This window comes from Octopus sinensis, linkage group LG4 (assembly GCF_006345805.1).
Source record: "Octopus sinensis linkage group LG4, ASM634580v1, whole genome shotgun sequence".
NCBI classification, from domain to species: Eukaryota; Metazoa; Mollusca; class Cephalopoda; order Octopoda; family Octopodidae; genus Octopus; species Octopus sinensis.
In genome coordinates this window covers 74,590,239-74,603,428 of record NC_043000.1, presented here as the reverse complement: position 1 = coordinate 74,603,428, position 13,190 = coordinate 74,590,239, and the positions used below count along the sequence as shown (strand labels likewise).

The window sequence follows — 13,190 nt, the reverse complement described above, 5'->3', positions numbered from 1 at the left end:
TTGCCCGGAGTAAAAAGATGGCGCTGAGCGAACTTGTGACTCAAACCCGTGTGTTGACGGGACACTCTGGGCGGAAGGCGATAGCGATGGCGGTGACGGAGGTGCGTAAAGACGGACGACGGTCGGAGAAAGACGTGAAGAAACCTACCGTGCAACGACAGCGGCCGTTCTCAGGTCGGTGTTTTAGATGTCAGGGGTCGCACATGGCGAGGGAGTGTACGCAACCGGGGCCCGTTTGCTATCGATGCAGGCAGACAGGGCACATCGCCCGTGATTGCGACCAGGGAAACGACCGCGGGGAAGTTGCTGCCTCTCGAACTTTCCCCGCAAACGAGTAGAGGCGCTTTTGGAGACGCAGCCATTAATTGATGTGGAGGCCGAGGGGAAGACGTTCAAGGCCCTCATGGATACGGGCTGCACGACCACCCTTGTGACTTCAAGGGTGACGAAGAAATGGAACGGGGCAAGTAGCGTCCGGGCGGTCGACTGCAGCGAAATCCGTTGCAAACGCAGCAGCAAGGTAGAGATAGTGGTGCGCGGCGCGACGCTAAGGCTGCAGGTAATTGTGGCTGAACGCGTGATAGATGGGGTTGATGAAGTGATGTAGATGGACGCCATCAACCGCCTCGGTGGGACAGTATTGTGGGAGATGAGGTCACGTTCGGAAGCGTGGGGGCGTCGTGCACTGCGAGTCAGGACCGCCAGAGAGAGCAGAGCCCCGCGAGGGACTGCGCCGCTTACACCATCGAGGACAAAGATCTCCAGGCGGCGTTCGATGGTCAGCGGTGGAAGATAGAGAGGCGACGGAAGGACGAGCCCCCGATGCTGAAAAACAGAGTGAGCTGTTACCAGCATACCCTGAAAGGCCACGCCAGGGTCGAGTCTGAAGGAGAGGTGGGTCGACGAAGGAGGAAGTAGCGGGCGGAGTGCTACCCCTGATGGCGGTGGTGCAGCCTACGAAGATAAAAGTCAGACCTGTGCTGGACTTCAGGGAGCTAAACCAGCATATATCGTGTCACACAGGAGGTGAGGCGACAAACGTTTGTGGCGAGACGTTAAGTGCGTGGAGACAGTCGACCAAGGCAGCAACGATTGTCGACTTGAGATCGGCATACTTGCAGCTCCATGTGAGAGACAAACTGTGGTGATATCAGCTGGTGCGGTACAAAGGTCGAACGTACTGTTTAACCAGGCTGGGTTTCGGGCTGTATTCCGCTCCGAAGATCATGGCGGCAGTGCTTAAATCCGTCGTAGGGAAAGACGGCAAGATTAAAAAGGCCACCAGCTCCTACATTGACGACATTTTGGTGGACGAAACTGTAGTGCCAGCCAACGAGGGAGTTAGACATCTGGAGAAGTTCGGACTGATTGCGAAGCCACCGGAGTCGATGGAAGGGGGAGGCGCACTGGGGCTGAAGCTGCGAAGAGATAGATCGGGTGAGTTGGTGTTCCGGAGAGGGAATGAAATCCCAGAGCTGAGTTCCAGCGTCAGCAGGAGAGAGCTGTTCTCGGTGTGTGGGAAGTTGGTCGGTCACTACCCGATCGCTGGATGGCTGCGCACGGCGTGTAGTTACACCAAGAGACGAGCGGAGGGGGGGAGTTGGGGCGACAAGGTGGGAGAAGAGACGGTGGCGATGATGCAGGAAATCCTAGAGAGGACGAGAGCGGAAGACCCGGTCAGGGGGAACTGGTACGTGCCCAAGACGGAATGCAGGACTGTCTAGTGTGATGCTAGCAGTATAGCGATAGGGGCTGTGTTGGCGATCGAAGGCGCTGCTGGCTTCGGAAAGCAGATGATTTCAACCACATCAATGTCGCCGAATTAGACGAAATTAGATGAAAGGGGTGAACTTGGCCCTGAAATGGGGGCTGCGCACAATTGAAATCCGGACGGATTCAGCCACTGTGCTTGGCTGGGTAGGATCGGTGATCACCGGTGAAAGGAGAGTTCGGACGAAAGGTGCCGCGGAGATGTTGGTGAAGCGCCGTCTAGGAGTTCTAGGTGAATTGATTGCAGAGTTCGGACTGAAGCTGAACATGGTTTTCGTGCCTTCGGAGAAAAACAGGGCGGACGCACTGACCAGGGTGAAAAGGGCGTGGTTGGAGGAACCGGAGGAGGCCCGGAGAGGGATAGCTGCGGCGTGTCGGTTGGATGACTCTTAACTGAAGAGGCTGCATGCTATGCATCACTTGGGTGTGGACAGGACCCTTTGTCTGGCGAAGAAAATTTATGCTGACGTCACTAGGAGAAGCATCCGGAAAGTGGTCGGTAGCTGCGACAGGTGTCAGTCCATTGACCCTGCTCCGTGTGGGCATGAGCAAGGAAACCTTTCGGTGGAGCACAACTGGAAAAGGCTAGCTGTGGATGTGACGCACTACCGTCAGGGAATGTATCTCTCCACGGTCGACTGCGGACCGGGCCGGCTGGCCATTTGGAGGGAGTTGGGAACGGGCATTGCTGACGAGAAGAACTGCTAATGGACAGCGGGGCGGCGTTTCGTTCGGAAGCATTGAGCGATATGCTTGACCGGTGGAAGGTGCGTCGCTTGTTCAGAGCAGCGTATAAGCCGAGCGGTAACGGGATCGTAGAGAGGCATCATCGGACAGACAAGGCCATAGCGGAAAGAGGGCACATTTCGCCGCTTGAAGCAGTTTTTTGGTACAACTTGTCTCCCCGATCCGGACAAGCTGAAGAATCTGTGCCGCAGAGAGCTGTATTTAAATATGAATGGAGGCACCCGAGTAAAGCTCCGGAAGGCCACGAGGAAGAGAAGGGACCCGTTTGCGTGAAAATAGGGAAGGAAGTCTGGGTAAAACCACCAAAAGCGCGCTGTACGTCTCAATGGAGCAGAGGAACGGTGACGACGGTCAATTCCAGAAACAACGTCTCCGTGGATGGATGCCGCGACACGTCTTGGACCTTCGCAGGATTGTCGCTTCGACGGACAACGATTGTGGAGAGGGGGAGAACGAGGTGTGTAGCTTGAGAAGATCTCGACGCGCAAGGCGTCCCCCCGGTTGGATGGTGGACTACGACATGGAGTAGAGAGATTGTGATCTTTAAGATCAGGGTGGCGTGTGGGATGACGTCAGCAGCTGGGGAGCTGACCAGAGGGGCAGCAGTGACGCGCGCGCAGGTAGGGCAGGATTCTGCCTTTTCAAGCGAGTAAGACGAGGTCAGTACGTTGTTAAGGTTGGGAGAAGCAGCTGCTATCTCTAGCGTTCGGGTCGGGCTGTGTTGAAGGATTCATTACCGCTGAAGGGTCTCCATCTGAGCGAAGAGAAGGTAGGTGCCTTTATTTCGAATCTCTCGCATACACCACATTTTCCTCTGAGTCGCTTTCTGGCTCTGTGATAGCTGCTGTTTTAGGAAAATTTTGTTTGTTTCTTGGTGACATTTTTGAGGGGAAGACTTTCTCCCAGGGCCTAAGCAAGTGGAATTTTTCGCCGGGCATTAATTTTTTCTTTTATGGATGTCTCCACCGCACCAAAAGCAGGCTGGTTTAGCGGCTGCAAGATGGGGTCGTTGATCGATACCAGCTGAGCCTTGCGATAGGTTGCGATTGTTTTCAACGGCCACCTATATGGTTTGAGTAAGCTTATAGTGTTTCTAAGTTGTCGTCTGATGATTGGAGAAGCCTTTGTCTGATTGATGGTGATTGAAGCCCAGCCACAAAGACATCACCAATTAGAATTTCTCGGTAACGGTCCGCCGTTAGGGCTTGGATTTTACACTTCTTGGCCAGCACCTGAAGGCTTGACATAAATTCTTCCATAGACTCGTTTTCCTTTTGTTTTTGAGTTCGTAGCTTATGGCGCATCATTATGTTTGAATCTTTCTTTATGAACTTTGAGTCCAGGCGTTCTATTGCTGCTTCGAAGCTTTCGGATTCTTCGACGATGGGACTAAGAGTACCTCCAGTTTAGATTCATCTGGAACTTTTGCTGTTGCTATGTAGATGTGTAGCATCCATTTCCCGTAAATATAATCTTCCTCGGTTACGTCTTGTAGGGTCCTCTCGAACACTTTGACATCCATTTAAATGAAGTTCAAATAAAATTTGTCATAAACCGGTTCAAAGAAAGCCTTTATTCAAACTTTATTTCTGCTCGCCGTGTAATCTGTTTATCACTGCTGTTCAATGATTAAGACGTGTTATTTTAAATCAAGTAAAGACAGTATCCGTGCATCAACGTCATTCGACACTATGTCGCATTTTCGTACTCAGTACAAAACAATATATCTATATTTTTATCTATTATTTACTATTGTAGAAAGAAATTAATGATAGGATATCATAATTCATAACACTGATATACAACAGGACCAGTTGGAATGTTGGTCAGAAGACGGTTCGACAAGGAATCGTCGGCTCCTCGTTTCCGAGCATTTCTTCATTTGTACTTCCTTATTTATGCCGATACCGCTGATGGCTGACAAGACCTATTTTTGCGTAGAACAATAGTCCACAGATGTCACGTCCAATGGTCGGTAGCGCCTTTGGCCGGAGTTGGTTGGTCTTTCGTTGGAACGATAAGAATTATATGAACAAGCCTTACACACCCGATAGTGTTTAACATAAGGGAAATAACTCTACTAATCAAATTAAATCTATATATAAGAATACCTACTTATCTACCTTCTGCTGCAAACTATGGAACAAAATCAGAACTATAATCTATTAAAGTAACAACTATATTCGTCATCGTCCTCGTTTCATATCTGTCATCCACATCAGTTAACATCCACCTTAACATCTGTTGACACGATCCGACAATCTACGGGCTGCATTGTACTCCCAATGTCTGTTTTAGTAAAGTTTCTACAGCTATGCCCTTTCTGAGAGAGTATGCTGGATAATTTTTTCATGACACCAACACTAGTGAAGTCAGCATACAGCTCACAAGACTAAGATCCCCTCTGACTAAGTGGAGCTACAATAAAGAGGGGAGAACTTTATACAAAGATATGAGAGGTTAAGGTAAGAAATAAGTGGCCAAGACAAAACAGGTTTTTTGCTGTAAAGGAGCTTCATGGCTACCCAGATTACATAAGAATTGGTGGAAGTAATCAAGGTGAAGTTGGAAAGAGAGCTGAGAGATTAACTAGTGTGATGAAGTGTCAGGGTGAATCCTCAAGATACAATGAGAACAGAAGAGTGCAAGGACAGAGAAATGGCAAGTGTATATAAGTAGAGGCTACAAGAGTGTGCAGGGAACTTGTGCCTAGCAGAGTATGCATTCTTACAAGAAAATACACAGTACAATGTCGACTGTCAACATTTGATACCAGTAAATACACCAAATGCAGCAACAGGAGAACACTTCAAGGAAGCCAGCCATCAACTTCCAACCATTGTTCCCATCTACCGCCATGTTTGAATACCTCACATGTTAACACAGAAAATTACCAGTTCACCTGCCGTTTTCTAACACCTTCTTAAACAAAAGAAAATAAGACGCAATTTTTTTTTCAGTAGACCGCAACACAGGTTTGATGACTAAAAAAAAATTTTTTTTTCATTGCCGCACACAGTACACAAAAAAGAAAAAATCAAAAAAGTTTTAAGAAAATTTTTTTGGCACACGTGTTACTATTCCAACAACACTTTTGTTGGTTCTTTGGTCCTGTTCTTTTCTTTCCTCTGTACAAAATGAATCTTCCCAGCTTACCCATGTACTGTGGTGATGTCACACTTTGGTTTGCTCAATTGGATGCATATTTTTCTGCCCATGCTGTGCCTCACCAACAGCAGCTAAACCTTTTGTACTGTGGGATGCCTTCACCTCTTGCATGCTCAGTGAAAGACCTCATCAGTGACCCACATCTGGACGTGCCTTATGTGTCCGTCAAATCTGAGGTTCTCCGTCAGAACACACATTCCATGGAGAGTAAATTCTGGACACTGATGCAGGATGAACACCTGGAAGATAGGACATCATCTGAGTTTCTTCATCATTTGCGAGAACTGTGACACTCCACTTGAAGACAATTCTCTGCTTAGGAAATTGTTTTTCTCTCATCTGCCACTAAATGTCCAATGAGACTGGCCACAACGGCTGACTCCAATTTGCTCGATCAGATAGCCACCATGGCAGACAAGATCATAGAGTTTATTGTGCAGCTCGCACCTCACCATACCTGTTCAGACCATACCATAGTAGCTTCCTCTACTACCACAAAGTCTCCTACCTTGCCACATGACAACATTTTGGAGAGAGTTGATGCATTAAAACGTCGCATGGGCACACTGTGGTGAGAACATGCCAGCTCTCATCTTCCTCACAGCAGAAGCCGTTCTAAGTCACGGTCGTCTAGTTCTACTCCAATGGTTTTCAATCTCTGCTGGTACCATGCCATATTTAAGGACAAAGCCTGTTGATGCAACCAGCCCTATTTGTTCAAGCTGTCGGGAACCTAGTTGCAGAAGATTTGGGCATGTCAAATTCTTCCTGAAATTTTTCATCGCATTGTGCATTCTTTGTTAAGGATTGCGTGTCTAATGAATTGTTCATGGTTGACACTGGATCCAGCTGCTCTATTTGGCCTTTGCATCTTACTTCAGACAACCCGAAGCAATCTGCCTATTAACCTATCCCTGATAAAAACTTATGGTCAGGTCTCATTAAACCTAGATCTCAATCTTTGAAGGAATTTTAGGTGGGTTTTTTGGATCTTTACCTTTTGATCTACAGATTTAAAAAATAACTTTTTGTAACTAAACACTTTCAAACTTCGGACACTGGTAGAACACTGTATCATATAAAACATCTTTTACTCTTAGCATTTTTGAGAAAAACGTATATTTACGAGGTTATTTCATGTAAAAGTTCTCGTATTTTGGTAATTTCAACCAATCAATGACGTGTATTCAGCTGAATGAAATTACTGCCATTGTTTGTCAGCAACAACTATCGGCAGTGTATTTTTCGTTTGTCACTGTTATTTATGACATCGTTCGTGCGTTTGTACTGGTTTTAAGGTTAGGGTTTTAGGGTTAAGGTTGTCATAAATAACAGTGACGAATGAAATATACACCACCGGAAGTTCTTGTTAACAAACAACAGCAGTAATTTTATTCAGCTGAATTCATATCATTGATTGGTTGAAATTACCGAAATATGAGAACTTTAACATGAAATAACTTTGTAAATATAAGTTTTTCTCAAAAATGCTAAGAGTAAAAGATGTTTTATATGACACATTCTACCAGTGTCCGAAGTTTGAAAGTGCTTAGTTACAAAAAATTATTTTCAAAATCTGTAGGTCAAAAGGTAAAGATCCGGTTTTTGTTATAAAAGATCACTCATACCCCATTCTGGGTGTGGACTTCTTAAACCACTTTCACTTGTTAGTAGATATCAGGTGACAGAGACTCGCAGACAATTCTACATCTTTGTTTACACCTGCTCAGTTTACTACTAATGCTGTTTTCAGCCCATCATTTTTTGTCGCCACTGCTGATCACCAGTTCCACTCCCTTTTGGCTTCTTTCCCAGAGCTGGTAGATCCAACTTTCAAATCAGTCAAAGTAACACACTCAACTTGCCTTTATATTACTATTTCTGGACAACCCGTCTTTTCACATCCACAGTGACTTACCCCTGACTGGCTCAAAAAGGCTCAATCTGAGTTTGAGCACATGCTTCAACTCGACCTTATTTGCTTCTCCATCAGCCCTTGGGCATCTCCTCTACATTTGGCATGGAAAGGGGATTCAGATTTTCGCCCAGTGGGGGATTACAGAGGTTTGAATGCGATAACTGTTCCCATCGTTATCCAATGAGGAATCTCCTGGAATTTTCTTTAAACTTGCATGGTTGTACTGTTTTTTCCAAGGTTGACCTCATCCAGGCTTATCATCAAATTCTGATGAACCCTGATGACATTCCCAAAACTGCTGTTACCACTCCCTTCGGAAGTTTTGAGTTCCTGTTTATGAGCTTCGGTTTGCAGAATGTAACAAGCGCATTCCAAAGGTTTATTTACAAAGTTGTCTGTGGATTTGACTTTGTGTTTGCTTATATTGATGATTTGCTCATAGCTAGCAACATGCATAAAACTCACCTCCAGCAGTTATCTCAACTTTTTCAGTGTCTTCGCTCCTACAATGTGCAAATCAACCCCAATAAGTGTGTTTGCGGACAGACCTCTCAGAAATTCCTAGGTAATTATATTGATTCTAATGGTATCCAACCTCTCTCCTCCAAAGTCAATGCAATTCAATGCATCTCACCTCCCACTTCTTTGCGCCAACTGCGTCACTTCTTGGGAATTGTCAACTTCTACAGGAGATTCATACCTAAATGTGCAGACAAGTTACTTCCCTTGACTCAACTATTGAAATGAATACAAAAAAAAAATTCTATCACTTTATCTGCCGAGGCATTATCTTCTTTCGAGTCAATCAAGAAGAAATAGTTTCTGTTCCTTTGCTTGCACATCCGGTTCCTGATGCTTGTCTCTCTTTAACAGTTGATGCATCAGATTCTGTACTTGGTGCCATTTTATAACATACCATCAATAATCAGGCTCAACCTTTGGCATTGTTTGCTCATCAATTAAAGCCAGCTGAATGTTGTTACAGTACGTTTGATCGTAAACTCTCAGTAACCTACCTGTCGGTTCGTTGTTTTCAACATCAACTTGAAGGCCAAGCTTTCGTGATTTATACTGATCACAAGCCTCTTACATTTGCTCTGTCATCTAAATTGGACAAACACTTGCCTCGTGCTTTTTGTCAACTGGACTACATTTCCCAGTTTTTGAGTGACATTCAGCATATACCTGCAACAGAGAATGTACCTCCTGATGCACTCTCTCATCTCCCTGTTTGTTCTCTTTCATCTCCTGCTGCAATCGTTTTAACTGCAATTGAGCAGGATCAGCCAGCTCAGGACACATTGGATCTCACTTCTACCAAGTCGTCCTGTTGAAAGTTTGCCTGTCTTCCACTTTCGTTTGTAACATAGCTACTGGTTCTCTCAGGCTGTTTGTACCTGAGAACCTTGTATTCACTGTCACATCCTGGCATCCTTGCCTCAGTGAAGCCTATTACAGTTCAATTTTCTGGCCTAATATGCGCTGGATGATTACCGCTAGGGCATGCTCTTGTGTGAAATGCCAGTGTTCTAAAATCCACAAGCACATTCGCGCTCCTCTTGGACAGTTTTCTCCACCAGAGACTCGCTTTCACCATGTTCACATTTATCTGGTTGGACCATAGCCTGTCAGTCACGGTTTCTCTTACATATTGACATGCATCGATCATTTCTCTTGTTGGCCTGAAGCTGTTCCAATAGTGGACATTTCCGCTGAGTCAGTTGCTCAAGCTTTCGTTACTAACTGGATTGCTTGCTTTGGTGTCCTTATTTCATGAATTATCATGAATCCTAGGCATTCATCACATTTGTATGACCAGCTACCACCCAGCTTCCAATGGGATGGTTGAATATTTTCACAGGCAACTGAGGGCCAATCTACATGCCACTCCTGATCTGCAGTCTTGGACAGAATTCCTGCCTATCGTTCTTCTTGGTTGTTACCCTGCTGTTAAGACAGACTTGGGTTTCTCCTCAGCTGAACTCCTTTACGGTACCACCCTGACACCTCCTGGTACAATGTTAGCTCCAGACAATTCATCGCATCCTGATCCAACGTCGTATGTCACCAGACATCGCTTGTATTTTTTGAGTCTTCCACCCATGCATCCACATGACCAATCTATTCCCTCTCACGTCCCACCAGACATTGACATGTTTTGTTCGGGATGATTCTGTCAGAGGACCGCTCATTTCTCCCTATAAAGGACCATTTCATGTGCTATCGTGCACACCCAAAACTTTTAGTCTCGACATCAGTGGTCGGGCAGAGACAATGTCAGTAAACAGACTTAAAAAGGCACATTCTGAGGTTTCCACACCTTTCAACAACACCCCAGCCACGCCCACTTTTGATCTTTTACAACCACCTGTACATCCACCTGCACGTGCACCTTTGATCACACCATCACCTACACCTCCATCTTCATCACCACAACCTAACACAAACAAGCCTTATATCATCTGGACAGGCAGTACTGTGCATTGGCCCAAAAAACTTACCAGAACTATTGATATCTGACATCTTTTGTGCTTTCTGTGACAGGCAATTGTTTTCTTGTGTTGTTGAACATTTCCAATGCTTTGCCATCGAACATTTTGTCAAAATTTTGTACATGGCCATTTATATTTCTTGTAATTATTTTCTTTTGACTTGTCTCATTTTGTACCATATCTTGTTGTTTGTCATCGGTTACCAACTTTGCTCTTTTTTTGTGCTGCTCCAGTTATTCTCTATTTTGGCACTAGCATTCTCAGGGGGAAGCCCCTGTAGTGAGGCACAAGAAGCCAGTGGCATTTTGAACAAGATCTCGCCAGTAGCCATTGCCATGTGCGAGACAAGAATGAGATCTCACCCGCAACCATTTGCCATGTGCAAGACAACAACAAGATTCTCGCCGGCAACGAGTATTTAAGCAAGAAACTAATGACATTCACTCTCACATTCCTTCTAACACTTACGCTGAGAAATACTGCATAGTCAGTGGCTCACAATGGACTCTTGTCCCCACTCTGACTCTACATGCTTATCTCCAGAGGTAATGAGCCTAACGTGTATGGAGTTAAAACAAATCATGCACTGCTATAAAGATGGTCACTGAGAGCGAACCACATGAATGAGAACTCTGTAAATAAACGGCTATTGAATTGTACTACAAAAATAATTATAATAGGAGAAGGAGATACTCCACAGGTATCATAATCCTTCCATTCCATTATAAGGTTATTCCCCTTAAACAGGGGGATAAAGAAAAACCTTATATACTTGGAAAGACCTAATTATCAAATGGGGAAATCCAATGTTCTAGTAAGTAGTGCTTGAAGTGGATACATTTAGAAAATACTTCTTTACGGCTGTTTAATGCACCAGGTTTCTTAAAATCCTAAAGAAATTTGGCTCTCTCCATGATACAGATCTTGCAATGGCCACTTCCATTAATATATGGGCCTGGAAAATCAATTAATTTTCACTTGACATCACACAAGATCCCTTGATCTTTGAGGTGCTATACATGGTAGGCCAGAGATGTGACAAACTGTCTTCATTGTACTCTGAAGGATGACTGGTAGTTAAGAAAACGTTTCTTGAACAAAGTACTCGCTGAAACAATATATTTATAAATATGGGATGTGGCCTTATTTGCACTCCTGGTAACATATGGTGCATTACTGTTATTACGGATATTAGGTCTAGGTATCATTGTAGCCTCATATATGACACCTTCAGCCTCACATCAGCCTCCTACTGGACAGTTATATACCCTGCAAGAGAAACCTGCCTCATCCCTTGTATTGTGGGTACTTGTTAAAATGTTTTTTGTGTTAGGTGCACAACTAAAGGAAACTCTTAGGTTGTGCCTGTTAAACAAATACCTGTATCTATGTGTTTGTGTAAAATGTATGTCTATTTATCTAAGGAAAATCTTTCCCACACAAGTCTTGACAGTGAGTGAGAAGCGTGGGACAAACCAAACGACATTTCTGGGGCGCTTTCTTTTCCAGGTGCTAGGGCCAGGCATGTAGGAGATGTGGTCCTTAAACACACTCAAAGCCAGTGCCCCATTGTAGTAGGGGCAGGGGTGTTGAAAATATCTTGGCTTGAGGATAGATTCGAGATCCTCTTGTTAACACCTTTCACAAGTCGAGAAGCTACCCACTTCTCTAAGCTTACACCCCACCCCAGCCTACTTAAGAACCAAGTCTAGCAGACTCCTATCTCACCCAGGTCACTGGTGAGATGGCTGGTGTAGAAGTTAGCTGCTAGAAAGGTAAAGATGATGCCTTAGATAGAAACAACTACAGAGGTATCAAACTGCTAGACCAGGTCATGAAAGTTACAGAGAGTTATAGCTCAATTGATTAAAAATAGAATTTAACTAGATGAGATGCAATTTGGTTTTGTACCTGAGAGGAGTACCACAGATGCCATCTTCTTAGTGAGACTGCTACAAGAAGAGTATTTGGCCAAAAGTAAGTCATTATACTTAGCTTTTGTTGACCTGCAGAAAGCTTTCAACAGAGTACCCCACCCAGTTATATGGTGATCTCTAAGGAAGCTCAGTGTTGAGGAATGGCTTGTTACAGTTGTACAAACCATATACAGAGGTACTGTCAGTAAGGCGAGCATCAGCCATGAATAAAGTGATGAATTTAGCATACAGGTAGGGGTTCACCAGGACTCAGTTGTTAGTCCATTCCTATTCATCATAGTCTTCCAAGCCATAACAGAGGAATTAAAAACTGGATGTCCATGGGAATTGCTATACACTGATGCATCGCTCTTATTGCAGAATCTTTAGCAGAATTGGAGAAGAAATTCTGGGTATGGAAGCAAAACCTGGAATCAAAGGGCCTTAAAGTTAACCTAGCTAAAATCAAAGTTGTTGTTAGTAAGAAAACAGATAAGACTCTAATTCCATCAGGTGAATGGCCCCTGCTCAATCTGTAGCAAAGGAGTGGAAAGTAATTCCAATTGCTGCACCAAATGTAAGTTATGGACACATAAGAGATGCAATAGAATCACAGGTATATTAACAGATATGGTCACCTTTGTGTGTGGCAGATGTGCAAGAATAACAAGCACTAAGAGCACATGGGACTTAGACTCAAATGTTCAGGAGGCTCTCTCCAAGCAGTAGATAGTTTCTGTTACCTAGGAGACCAAATTAGCAATAGGGGTAGATGCTCTGAAAGTATTGCTTCTAGAATACAAATAGGATGGAGAAAGTTCAGAGAACTACTACCTCTGTTAGTAACAAAAGGACTCTCTCTCAGAGTGAAAGGTAGATTGTATGATGCTTATATACGAACAGCTATACTCCATGGTAATGAAACTTGGGCTCTGAATGCAGAGGATATGCATAGATGAGAGTGAAATGAAGGCAGCATACTCCGCTGGATGTGCAACATCAATGTGCATGAATGACGAAGTGCAAATGTGTTGACAGAAAAGTTGGGCATAAGAGAAATCAAATGCAGCATGCAGAAGAGGAGATTATGTTAGTTTGGACATATGATATGCATGAATGAAAACAGCTGTATAAAGAAGTGCCAGTCACTGAAAGTAGATGGCACCTATGGAAGAGGAA

The 13,190-nt window shown here is 44.5% G+C and overlaps 1 protein-coding gene across 1 annotated transcript in view; it reads right to left on the bottom strand.

Moving 5' to 3' along the window:
* Positions 1 to 13,190, bottom strand: part of LOC115210217 (SLIT-ROBO Rho GTPase-activating protein 3) — a 410,133-nt gene that overhangs the window by 302,144 nt on the left and 94,799 nt on the right. The gene's annotated exons all lie outside the window — the stretch shown is intronic.